The 13,875-nt window shown below is 41.8% G+C and overlaps 1 protein-coding gene across 14 annotated transcripts in view; it reads right to left on the bottom strand.

The window, feature by feature from the left end:
* The window catches only part of RBM20 (RNA binding motif protein 20), a gene marked incomplete at its 5' end in the record, with an annotated part of 125,285 nt that overhangs the window by 48,181 nt on the left and 63,229 nt on the right, over positions 1 to 13,875 (bottom strand). The window lies entirely within an intron of this gene.

Here is a 13,875-nt window from a genome sequence, read left to right as displayed (position 1 = left end):
TTGAACAGAAATTTTAAGGTATCCCTACTTCTGGGGAAAAGGCTATAAAAAAATCTGGTAAAAGGTAACATCCACAGCAGGCTTTTTAAGATAGTTACCTACCTTATGAAGATAATAATAATCAGATCCATTGCCAACAGCCGCAGGTTCTTCTAGCACGTGAAGGACCGTACCCTTACACAAACCCAGAGCATCAGCAGCTCCAACTCAGTGCTGGAGGATGCAGGGCTGCACCCAGCCTCTGGACATGCAGACTGCCCCATCTAACGCACCAGCTCCTGCCCTGCGCCATCACCCGTCCATCACAGAAGCAGAACTTGAAAACCTCGCAGGCTGTTGGGATAACAACTTAAGTCCTAACCAATACCCCCCTCCAAAACAATATATACTTTTTTTTTTTTTTTTCTAATGCGTTATGCATAACCAGTGCCCAGCTGCACAGTAGATGGCAGTAAATCTTCACTTGTCACTGTTACAGACCCTCCGGCTTCACTCCAGAATTGAAAGAATTTGTGAATACATTTATGGCATTCTCCAGCATGCTGTAGGAGTAAACTCAGCTCAGCTACACTCGTCTTTAGCTTTCTCATCAACCTTTTCCATAGGTATATGTACACGTATGACATTATTATTTCACACATGGCTCATTCTCAAAGCTCTTTTATTATGAAAAAGCAGTGGGATGTACATGCAGCTTCGCACTATCAGATGAAGACTGGCTTATTTCAGTGTAATATAATCCAAAAATGTATGAAACTTAAAACAGAGAATTCTTAATCACAGCTGTAAATGTGTTGACACATAGAGGGTGAGGAAGGGAAAAACATACTTGGCGTTGCTGACAGTGTGTCAAAGAGTATTACCAGAAAGGGAAGCAAGCTACAGCACATGATTTGGACAACACCTTGGGACACAGGATTTTATCTCAATTTAGATTTTCTTCCTCAGAAAAACACCCTCCTGCTGCCGAGCCCTTGAAAAGCTCTGAATCTCCCTTCTTGAGCTCTTAAATGCTCATCATTTAAGCATTAAGAAAGCTTTAAAATGCTCCACATCCCAGTTCTTGTAAGGCACGTTGCTAAATCATGTTTCATCTATGGATATCAGCTCCCAGCAATTTAGAGGTCACGTGAAGCCATAACAATTGAGATAAGAAAATTATTTTCATAAAGGGTTTGATCCAGAACACTGACTGGAATAAGTGTTTCCAGTTCCCTGACTGGTCTTTGGATCAGGTCCAAGGTGAGCAAAGGTTTGCCAGAGTAGCATTTTGATCACATTTAACAACGCTTAAGTGGCCATAATTTCAGTGAAATTGTACCATTCACAGCAGCGAGGAAGTCAGTCCCGTAAGTGCCTTCTCTTCACTATGAAGCACACGAATGAAGCTCATCTCTAAACACACTGTTATGCCTTGTGGTGTTCCAGAGGCTCATAAAAAGAAATGAGGAAGCACAAAACAATCTCTTTTTATATAATACTAATTAAATTAGATTAATATTGTACTAACTTGTAACAGCACAGAGAAATCTGTTCCATATCACATCTTTCTTCCAGAGAGCATTCCAAAATAATTTTGCTGCCAGCTCTCACACTCCAAAAAATGACTTAAAAACCACCTTGCGACCATCTGTACAAGTCTCATAACTTCCATCCAGCACTTGAGCACCAGCCCTCTGGGAATTTCGTGCTAGCATTCACGATCAGTATTTTGGCATCCGCACAGTGCAGCGTGGAAGTGTGAAATCTTCACGACTCAAAGCCTGACCAGAAATGTCTTCTGACCATGCTTCATTTATATAAAAGTCAAACTGCTACTGCAGTTCTGTTTCTCATGAGCAGCAGTTGAATTGCTTGCAAGGAGCAATTTGCCTGCAATCGCCTCTGCATTGCTACAGGGTGCTGGATGGTTCAGGACAGTGATTTGTGCCATGACTAGCAAACAGTGCTGCCCTTGTGCCCCCTCTGTTAAGCATGGGACTTGCATTGCAGTGAGGGAAAATGCTTACGAACAATACATCTTCTCTTCAGCTGAACAGTGTCATAGACTCGTTTGTTGTCGTTTTGGTTTTTGTTTTTGTCTTTTTTTTTCCTTGTAATTCTGAAGTATTCTGTACATGTATTTGACCTTTTCTACTTTTCAAAAGGCCCAACAGGAACTTATAGCAACAATTAACTGCAGAAATAAAAAGGAAAGAAAAAGGTATCTCTTAACAGCAAAATGGTAGCTGCCATGCAGATGGGCTGGATGCAGTGTAATATCTGGTCAAGCGTGATTTGCTTGAACCCAGAAAAAAAAGTTAGGAAAAAATTATTAAGAAACAGAGAAAAACCATACATTTTGACAACCCACCTGATGTCAGCCAGGGCAACTGCAGAAGGTCCTATAACAAGAAGTCTATCTTTGGAGCGGTGAAAGAGCTGAGCCCACTTAAAGTTGATATCAAGAGTATGCGTACAGATTAAGCGAACACTAGAAATGTTCTACCCAGAATAAAAGTTTTAAATACTGCTTGTTATTTTAAGAGATTTTCTTTTCCTTATTATTTTTCAATGTTCACAAAAGTGAGCAACTGAAATTAGGACAAGTACTTCTAAGAAGCTGCAGAGGTAGAGCAGAAATGGCAAAAAGGCAGCCACAATGAAATAAACACATGTACATAGGTGTACCTAAATATAAACCACAGATACAACACACAGATTAAGAGACACATAGGCAAGCTACATTAAGATGACTGTATTCTCAAAACGATGCTTATGTGTAGAACATGTGGTGTAGTTGCGGACAACATAGCACTGGTTACCTACGATAGCTTCACCCATTTTGAGGGACAAGACTTTGTAAAACCGTGATGTTCTCTGAAGGTCAGGGCATTTGCACCTTCACTGTCTACACCTGCTCAATTTATGACCTAAGTCACCCATTGCCACCCTGTTAGAACCTATACCACCTTCTCATCCTTTAGATGCTCATAGCATTGTCACGAGGAAGAAGAGGAGCTTGCTTGAAGCCTACAAATTATGTCCTTATTAAGAAGGGGGGCGTGCCAAAGATTTTAAAGTTTTCAAGAAGCCGAACAAGAACATCGAGGTGGTACCTATGAAAGGTCTCGGAGCTCTGAATTCCACCTTACCTGTTTGGCTAACCAATAGCAAACACTTCACCTCTCATTCCCTGGGCCAAGCCCACCGGTTTCCCACTGCTTCACATCTACATCCTTGCCAAAAGCTCAAACTCCTCCATATCACCGGGACAATTTCAGCCCAAGGCTCCTGCTCAGCCCAGCGTAACTTGCTTTACTTGAAGTAAAGAGAAACCTTGCTGATTGCGATCTGATTAACAGCTTATGAACACACATTCCCCTTCACAAAAATTGAAACTAAAACCCAATCAGACTCACATATTTAAGATTTCATTGCTGAATTTTTATAACCCCTCCCCCCAAGATATTTCAATATCTTCCAAGCAGCATTACCAACCACGATTAGAGCTAAAATCTTGCCAAAGAAAAAACTGTGATACGCTTTAATAGAAGACCCTGTGGTTATTTGCTTACCCACTAATTCTCCCAGGGCAATGAAACGTGTTTTCATGTTCAGTGGGCTAATCACGGGTTTAAGCCAGTGGTATAACTCAAATAACCACTTCTGTTGCTTCCAGTATAAGCAGCACTGAAATTCTGTGGTGGATTCAGGCTTTGTCCCAAGTCAATGAAGTCCTGTGGTACGGTATTATATTTATACACTTACTCCTGAACAGCATTTGCTCCACTCTTATTGTAGGATAAAGTGTTCAGGAAAAGAAAGCAAGAATCCTAGCGGTGACATGTACGCACACTCAGTATAGAGGAGCTAATCTTCCAGCATGAACAAAATGAGCTAGATAAGCATCTCTTCACACTCCATTAAGTTATAAGCCTCCTCAATATCAAAGTCAACATATGACAGCTGAGTCGTATACAGTATTTATGTGATGTCCACTTGTTCAATACAAGTGCCCTTACAGAACCTAAAGATCTTCACCCAGAGAGGAAATTATAGACAAGTCTCCGATACTGAGGCAGTGAACACACATGATCCAGACAAACTCACAGACTTGTGACCTTTCTAATTACACCCCATTGGGAGCAGCTCACTGGTCTGTGGACGATTCTATTTTTGGCAACAACAAATCACTGCAAGTTAGCTTCTGTCTGAGAGTCTGGAAGCCGGCATACCTGAACTGTCAAATATCTCCGCATTCCTCACCCAACGCTTGCTTTGCTTTAGCAAGACAGACAAATCCGTGCCATCCCCAACCTGTCCAGGCTTTAATTCTGACACAGGTATTGGCAACACAACAGGACACTACGGCGTGGCATGAAGAGGCACTCTGCAGTTCTGGCTGCTGGTCATTAGGCTGTTCCAATGACTTTAAAAGGAAGAGAAACGGGATATCATAGAAAATCTTTGCTCACGAACTGGAAATCAAAACAGGGGATGAAGGAAAGCAGTTAGGGATAATGAGAGATTTACACCACTTTTTGCTGTTTCTCCCATTCTCACCTTTTCACTGCCTCCCCGACAGAGAAATGCAATTTAGGTTTCCTGTCTCTCCCTGGAAAATACTTATTCAGACTTTTTCTTCTCCTTGCAAGTTTTGGTTCAGCCCTGACCCTCTACCTCATTGCCTTTTCCTCCTCTCCTCTCCTGGTTCTACACAAAAATCACGGTTTTGTGAAGTTCAAGGCTGGGAAGAGCCACCAGGTCGCCCTGCATTACCCTGTGTGCCACGGCATGGGGTGCTTCCCCCAGCTACCCCAGTAACGTGTGCTCGCCTAAAAGCAAGACTGCCTGAGCAACGCTGCAGTCTTGATCTAACTTAGTCAAGAGGCAGAGAATTAATTGAGTTGTCTCCTTTTGGTTGGTTTCAGTGGCTAATTTCCTTTACTATTAATGTGGAATTGTATTTGGATCCTAATTTATATATCCATTTCCGAACTTACTATTACAGATTTGGCATTAGAGTGTTTCGTGCTAACAAGGACCCAACTTGCTACACAAATGGAAGTTGCAGTCCTATTGTTATGTAACACGGCAGTATTCTTTATGGCACTAGTGAACAGCAACTTTACTCCAAACTTTGTGAAAATACTGAATAAGACTGTTTCCAAATCTCTGGTATCCCACCAAAAAGACCCCTTTTGAAGGAAATTCCCTACAGCTTTCAGACTTTTTTTAACCCAGCAATTTAAATATCACTCTAACACTGTTTTTTGGTGGTTTTTTTTTTGTTTTTTCCCTAAAAATCAAAAGACTGGGAGTTATGAAGCAAAATACCTTGCAAAAATTAAATTTTACAATCTATCTACTGACCTTTATCAAACAAAACTAAAAATCTCAAAGAAAAAAAAACATTCAGCAAACTCTTTTTAACAGAAGTTTATGCTGACTGAAATAATTATATTTCTACCTTTGAAGCTTGCTTGCTTGTTTTAGTCTTTATGAATGGAATTCATCTTAAAAATTCTTGTTATTTTGTCCCATGTTGGCATTGAACAAGCTGCACTACAGCTACATGGACCATCCCAGTCACCGTTTTTCAGTGGTTAGCGCTTCTTCAGTGGTCTGGATTTATTCCCACTTTCCATGATTTTTTGAAACTAACAGGAGGACAATCACCTTAGGGTACTTTTGGATCCAACTCTCAGGATTCCCCAGTGCAGCTAACCAGACTGGTTAATTCTCAGTGCAGTTCTACTAAGATAAACACTATCTTAGTAAATAATTAAATTAATTAAATAATTTAAATTAAATAATTAAATAACTCATTAAATAATTACTTCAGCTTCACATGATACAACTAGGTTATCCTGCTACTTTCCAAATAGAAAAATGAAGTATTTGTTAGAAAGTGAAGTATTTAATAACTAGTTGTAGTTTTACATCAATTCTAGCCACTTTAGTCTTTAACTGGTACTGGGTCTCCCTCTTCACTAGCATCATTCTTCTCCATTTAAATTCTACCATCAACCTCAGTTTTAATTCTTTCATTTTTACCTTCACTACCAGAATGCCTTGTTGATTTTTCAGTTATTGAGGGGAATGAATGCAGTGATACTTTGCAAATGCTTCTAAACAAAAACAAAATCCCAGTTTAATTTACACATTTCTCTTTTTTTTTCTTCTCAGTCAACTTTGATCTAAAATTTTCCCCAGAGTGACAAAGTTTCACCCTTCTGAAGCACCAGATCAGCAAGTTGCCCATATAAACCAGCATATGGCTCTTCGGAGCGAAGTAGGTCACGCTCACCGGTCCCTAGGCAACCACCAAATCTCATTCCCTTGATCAATTCATCTGTATCCCTGCTCATGACGTCTGAAATAGATTCAGCTGGTGTTGCATGCACTGGTTTTTGTATTAAAAGATTGTCCATTTTTAGCAATGCTAAGTGTGCTCCAATTGGCTGCATCAGATCTCTGGTATATTGAATGGCCTATTTTTAAATATTCCATATCTGTTTTTATTTTCCTCCCACATACTGCCGCACAATGGGCTAGTTCCCACCAGTCTCTGGTTTTATTCAGTGATCTGTAATGGATTATTTTCCAGAACTTGATTATCAGATTAATCCTCATGCAGTCAAAACTCAGTGGCTATGAGTTACTCATTCATTCCTTAATGCTGTAACACATAGCATCATTTCTTCATTTTTTGTGCTCACCCTTTCTAAAACTATGGATGGCCATGGGAGCGGAGAGGGAAGTTACAGAACGCGCCCTGTAGCAAACTCCTTACACCACACATACAAACAAGCAGTGTGTTTGGAAGTCTGAGGAATGAATGGGCACTGTACTGAAAGGCGAGGACAGAGCCCTAGCTTAGGCAGATGTAAACTGGCCACCTTCAGGCCTGGGCAAGCTTCCCTTAGGAGCTGCATCTACTGCTCAAAGCCACCGTTCAATCTAGATAACTGGATGCAGCAGTGGTTCAACTACTGAAGTATCCCATGAGTTTTACCACCCCGGTGACACAGACAATTTCCCCGAGGTTTCAGCAACGCACAGCCTTTCTTAAAATTGCCAAAAAATATCATCTCTCTCCTGCTCGTCTTCCACAGGCCCCTCAGTGCTATGTGAGCAATTTCTCTTCCAAGTATTTTATAATAAGGGATAAATTTGTTCACAGCAAGCTGAGTTCAGCTCGTACATTCAACTTAGCAATGGGGCATAATCTTATAAATTAAATGCAGATTCAATGCCTTCCTCCTATTTACTTCTTGTAGTGTCCAAACAGGCTTCATCTTCCAGTTTGTGAGGTACAGGCTGCCACATGGAGAGAGCTCTTCATCTCCCTGGATCGTGGCCCAGAGTTGTAGCTGGAAAAATCCCTGCAGTCTAAGGCAACCTTAAGGATCTTTCCCCTACATGCCTACCTGCAGGGCATGGCTTTCTTGCGCGCATCTGCAAAGCCAGAGCCATGACCACATTTACACCCTCCCAGGGACTTGTTTCTGCTGCACTATCACGGAACGAATTTTGTTGGCTTATAAGGAAGCAGTTTATCAGCTGCCTCCTGTTTTTCTTCCTTTCTCCTGACAACTGTCTTTTGGAAGGAGATCAAAACTAAGAACAACAGCAGGATTTTATTCTTAGCTACTTCTGCAGACAACATATGTGGATAGGAGTAGAAAGGTAAGAAGGCCCAGCCTGCGAACCTAAAGTTAGGTGATGATCGGGAGGCTAGAGCAGGCTACCAGAACTAAGGGATGGCTGTTGACTGTACCCGTATGTTATAGAAAAGCAGGCAAATATAAAGAAATTAAACATGCATTTTCCTACTGACATAGTCCATACTTTGATTTAAAACTGGTGGAAAGCAAAAATTGAACAAAATACATGGAATGTAAAGGAAAATGAGAAAAATATATCTTTTTAAAATGCTCTTGCAGATGAGGGATGGGTATGAATCAACATTTTCCTGTTCATGGCTGGAACACAGTGTCACTTATGGGCACCTATATTAAAAGAAACAGAGGAATAAGGGAAACTTTATTCCTATTGATTAAAATCAAAGCACTCCGAGAAGTATTTTTTCAATATTGCAATACTGTGCACAATACTGCTGTCATAATCTTTTTGTGTGGTTCACATTCACACAGCACATGTCCTGCAATACCTTAAAACAATTTAAAAATTATAGGAGCATGTATCACGCTGAGCAGAAATATGATTTGATTTTGGAGAAAACAGCACCAGGCTATCCTGGCGATCTTCAGGATGAGCAGGAACACTTGCCTGGGATGAAGGGAAACTTAGGGCATTTCCAATACCTCAGGAGAGAACTGTGATCCACCAAGCACAACCACTGACAAATCCCTGCAGCCAGTCCATCTCATGGGACGAGGTGACTGTCATCCCGGACAAGCAACATTGAGTGACAACAGATTTTTCATGCACACACTCAGCCATGCAGTCAACAAGAGGTGAACTAAATATCTGCTTGCTTTTCACTGTGGAAGCAGGCTGAAGCTGTTTAAGAAAGACAGAAACAAAAGAGAAATGTATCCAGACTTCACACCTCGATGCGATTGCCACACCAATTGCAGCTTATCTTAATAACAGCATCTTTGCACTAGCCCTCCTGAGCAACAAAGCCAAGAAACCTAACAATAACAGGCATTTAGGGAAAGCTGTTTTCATTCCCTCGTATCCCACTAGTTCCAGGGACCAGGGGTTTGGGGCCTTGACTTTGCTGTGCGACTGGTGTTCACATAGCTGCAGCCTTAAAACCTGCTGGGCATGACCGCCTGCAGACACAGCAGATTTCCATCTGTCTTCATCATCAAGCTGTGGCTGTCAATCCCACCAGCTTCACGGGAAACCCTGGTGTTACCAATCAGCTTAGCCTACCGTGCACACGCCACGCAGCTATAAACCATAAAATTATTGTTTTTACAAGGGCACCGGATTTCAAATTGCCCTGCCCCCGATTCAAGGAAAGTGAGGCCATTGGACAAAAAGAAATAAATATGCAGATGGATAAAATGACGTGCATCGGCGTCTTGGGATGAATCTGAACGCTGAACCTACGACATTTATACGAGCAGAAAAGAGAAAAGGCATTTTATACCTCTTGCAGCCTGATGCATGCGAGAACTGTCCTTGGAGGAGCAGTTGGTGACATGATCCCTACCGCCAGCAGTGGCAGCAGCATCGTCTGTGGGTACAGAGACACAACAGGTGGGAGAGGCAGACGAGACAAGTTTTCTTTTAGGTGTATGAAGTTTGTATTTCATTCATGCTATTTGTGAAATGGAATAACATCAGCAAGTAGTCATGAGGCCACAAGTTAGGAAATTACATCATATATTTGGCAATAACTGCAGGATATAAATAACCTGGAACATCAAACCTTTCACAGAAACAGATGCAAAAAGGGATTCGCTTGCCCCTGGGCAATCCACAGTGTGTAACATTTACACGTGGATGGGCAAGCTGTTTTTAGCTTCCCAGGAGTCAAGAAAGACTTAGCAGAACTGCATTGCACATTCCCACAAGAAGGGCAGCAGGTGATTGTTACAGGCTGCAGAGCATAGCAGATAATTTGGAACAGTCAAAAAGCATAAATCCAAGCAAGAATGTAAGGAACCTATTTCTTTCTCTCTATTCTCCTGCTCAAAGTAGTTACAGGAACATAAATTATTCTGAGCACTATAACCGAGTATAAGTAACCCCTATCAAATATTCTCTATAGTCAATCGTACAACAGAAACGATAAAAATACACAACATAAACATATTAGTTCAACACCTGGAGCCTGATCCTGCAGAGGTAAAAGCACACAAATAATTTTATTCATGCAACCTGTCTTAAAGGCCCTTGCTAGAATAGCTGTACATACATGCTTTCAGAACAGGGCATAGTAAAGCGTATGGAATCCATATTAAATTACATTAACTCTATACAAACTAACATTTATTGCCTCTTCTGCTTTTATGACATAATGACATAACTCTGTGGATAAACGCAAGCACGGATTACTGAAATCCACAGGGCATTGCACCACATACTTGTCAACAGCGACTGGCATCCCGTAGTGTTCGTTAAAAGGGACAGCATGGATACATTTTTCCTGGGCTCTGGAACGATCTCAGCGTAAAGCTGCAGCTACATAACCTTCACAATAAGGCACCCGGAGGAGACAAGGGCCAGACGTTGTGGTGAACTTTAATGCATAATAAAGAATGCAAAAGAAGAAAAAAATGCAGTTTAGGAATACTCTCAACTCTTCCCCATGCTGAATTTTAGAAACCTTTCTTCTTTTCCACTCCCAGCATGGGATGAGTAACAGCCTTGGCGTGCTGAATAAAGATGCGAGATCATCCCACTCCTTTGCAAACCTCCCTACTTGCCTGTGGAGAGTACCTTCCAGGCAAGCAAGGCGGCCAATTCCAGACCAAAAAACTTCATACTGCCTTAGTGCCAAGTAGCCAAGGCAAAAACGTCAAAAATGTTTTGGTAAGTCTACAGAAATGCACACAGAACTAATTCCTTGCTGTCCTGCTCCTATCTGTCTTGCAATATCACGAGAGGTTGAGTAATCACTTCAGCCTGCACTTCCCTCATTAAAGATACATGCTGTTGGTCTTCCTCCCCCTAAATTAACCTTCGGTGCTTCAGTCATCTGCAAAGTCCTTTCTTTATTCAAGAACTCCAAGGTGCTTTAGTTATTTTGCTTAAAGACATTTTACAGTTTCGGATTGTCAAGTATTGAGTGTACTTTTTACGGGTGAGCCAAGAAAAGGACGGCAAAGAAATCAAGTGCATCCACCATAAGCAGAGCCATGACACTGGTATTTTCTTTAAAAAAATAAATAAATCAGGTGAGCACCCTTGCTTACCCAGCGGGAGGTTTACCCACACGTTTCAGTAAGCCCTCTGTAAGGTGAAGTAAAGGTGCTCCATTACAGATGTAAAATTATCTAGGCATTAATTGAAACAAATACACCAGGCAGGTAACTGCAGCTTCTGGAAACATCCCTGAAAACAAGAACCACTTGCCTATCCCAGGGCTGGTTGCATTTCTTCAGCCTTCAGCTACAATTAATAACCATGTGCAGAAGCTCTAAGATTTCGAAGAGTTAATTGAAATCATGATCACACAAAAACAATTATCCTGCAGCATAAAAATAATTTACTGAGAAACAATTTAAACTAGATGACAGTCTCATGGATTGAGATTTTACAGATGCTATAGGGAAGCAAATTGCTTCCTTGCTTCCAGCACTGCCATTATTTTAAGATAGAAATATAAACAAATCTTTATAGCGTTACCCATCAGCCTTCACACACGGCTGCCGCAATCACTCCTCCCCTAGACTTCTTTTTATTTTCCATAATTATTTTACTTATTTTGATCTTCCCCTCTTACTCATTCTCTGCTTGTGGTACAGACAGTAAAACACAAATGTTATTTAAGTACAGAAATCCTTAAAGGAGATTTCACTGGGGTTAGTGGCTATTTTTAGCCAAGCCAGCACAGAGATGCACTGAAGTGTTTACTAGCTTGAACATAGGTCATAAAGCCTGCATTTGTCATTACCAAAGACCACCTGCAGTTTAGATAATTTATTATCAGTGACAACTGTTTATCACTGTTCAACAGACAAATAAATTTAACCCTTCTCTGTCAGTCATATAGCCTCTGAGAGAACAGCCCGGCAGAACTTTGTGGTGCCTCTCCAGTATGTCTTTTAATCCCTATGCCTACAGAAACACGCAGCGGCGTCGCTGGCTGCAGATTTACAAGCTCTCCACGCAGCTCAAACCTTCAAGGGAAGCACCGACTGCACACGTACAGCCAACCCTCCCAGAAAACCTCCCAGAGACACTCCGAGTTACCCAGAAAACAAACCAAGCCCATCTGCAGAAGGCGGATGGAAGGAAGTCAAGAAGCCAGGCCTGAGGACCAAGCACGTTACTGAATATCCACTGCTTCACGTTTCGGCAATTCAGTATTATTTCCTCTCGTATTAACCCTGCAGATTATTTTAAATCCCCGAGGAATGTTCAAATATGAAGCGCAAAGCCATTTATTTTGCACACTGTTTTCAAATATCTCCTGCTGCCTTTATAACCCGTCGTGTTTGTACCAGTTTGCTGTTGTCCATCACCGTCTCCCTGTGCCCCTACTGCAAACCCTTGAACTTCCAAAAGACATCTCCTGGCCCACCTCTCCCTTCCTGACTGCTTTCAGCAGACTGAGGGAGGTTGTAAAAGGTAACAAGGTCTTAATTCAAGAGGTTTGGTCAAATGCGAGAGTTTGGTCATAGGTAGCGATTTACAGGGTCAGGGCTCGCCTTCTCTACAGCTGGTCTTTGCTGCTCTATTAGAGCAGCCCAGAAGAGCTGCGCTGTGGTTCACTCTAGTAACAAGCACAAAGGATGGAGAAAGGAATTGTGTGTTTTGTCAAATCAAGGTCATTTTCTCACCTCTGAGTCCTTGATTCCTTTTCAATAAAAACATTGGGCGCAAAACCACTGGGCACGGCAGTGCCAGCAGTTTCCCCAGTGTTTCCTGCCAGAGCACTACGCTCTGGTCTGCACTCTCCAACTTCAGGCTTCTGGTCCTCCACCACCAAGCAGCAAATCTGGCGAGCCCTGCCTGCAGATAGGGCTATGGGCACTGCTCAGTTGAGTCTCCAGCAAAAAGCTGGGCAGCCCAGGACCCGTCTCACACTTGCTGGGACAGGACCCTGAAGCACTGACCGCAGCCAGGGCTCAGCTCCTGGCTCTGTGGCTGGAAGCTGGAAGCCCTGGGACCCTGGCACGTGCTGCCAAAGCTGTCAGGAGCTGCAGCTTCTCTGCAGAGAGCTCCTCCACCCGCACCCCCCTGAGCCAAGGGGTCAAAGCAACCCGAAGATCTCAGCAGCACAACAATAACAGACGCAGAGGTTTTCAAGCAGGAGGCTCCCCCCTTGGATGATTTGCAAGGAAAGAATGACTAGTCAGGAATTTTATATCGTAAATGCTTGTGAGCAAAATGCCTCTCAGTTCAGATCACAAAATAGAGGCTGCAATTTGTCATAAATGGACGCTGCTTAAAAAAGCAAGCTGACACGTTCTGCACTGGCTCTATCTTCTAAATGATTTCAGGTTCTGTGCCAAATCCAGCACATTACATTAATCTTGTCCTGGAACAGAACATGGGAGAAATTATTTATAACATATATTCACATACACACACCCCACTCTAAATGATCTAAAGTTTGCACATATTAGTAGCTGGGACAATAAATACATTAACAGCTTATTGTCTCCCTTCTCTACGAAGACTATTGTTCTCTACTCATTAGCAAGCACTTTGGATTGTGCAACAACATAATTATGCATCATTCTTACGTTATTTTGTGCTATGGGGGTCTTGTGCTACATCCTGAATTTGTTAAAAATCTTTACAGGGAATTAAATTTCAGGGTGTCACATTCAATTGCTTATTGGTACTGTTAAATATCTTTAAAATCCACATTCCAGTCAACTTGGCTTGAATGGAAGAGGACTTCGAGAGGGAAAAAAAATAAAACAAATAAAAAAAATTCATTTGTTAATAATTCTACAATTCTGCTACTGAGCCACATGAAACACAAACTTCAGTCTGTTTGCAAATGTGACTGAGTAAAATATATGTAACTGAACTTAAGGATACCATATTTACTGCTGAAATATGCTGAAACACTTCAACTGATTTCCACAGTACTAGATAAAAGCAAAAGCACTTTGCATTCCAGCACACTCGAACAACTTGCTGAAGAGCAGCGCCATGATCTCCAGAAAGCTTCAACACTAAGCAGGGTACAGAAGAGGTGAACAAAGACAAGATGTCAGGATGCCTTGA

Source organism: Anser brachyrhynchus (assembly GCF_964034855.1).
Source record: "Anser brachyrhynchus genome assembly, chromosome: 6".
Classification (NCBI taxonomy): Eukaryota; Metazoa; Chordata; class Aves; order Anseriformes; family Anatidae; genus Anser; species Anser brachyrhynchus.
Note: the sequence above shows the minus strand (reverse complement) of the source record. Positions and strands in the feature narration are given on the sequence as shown.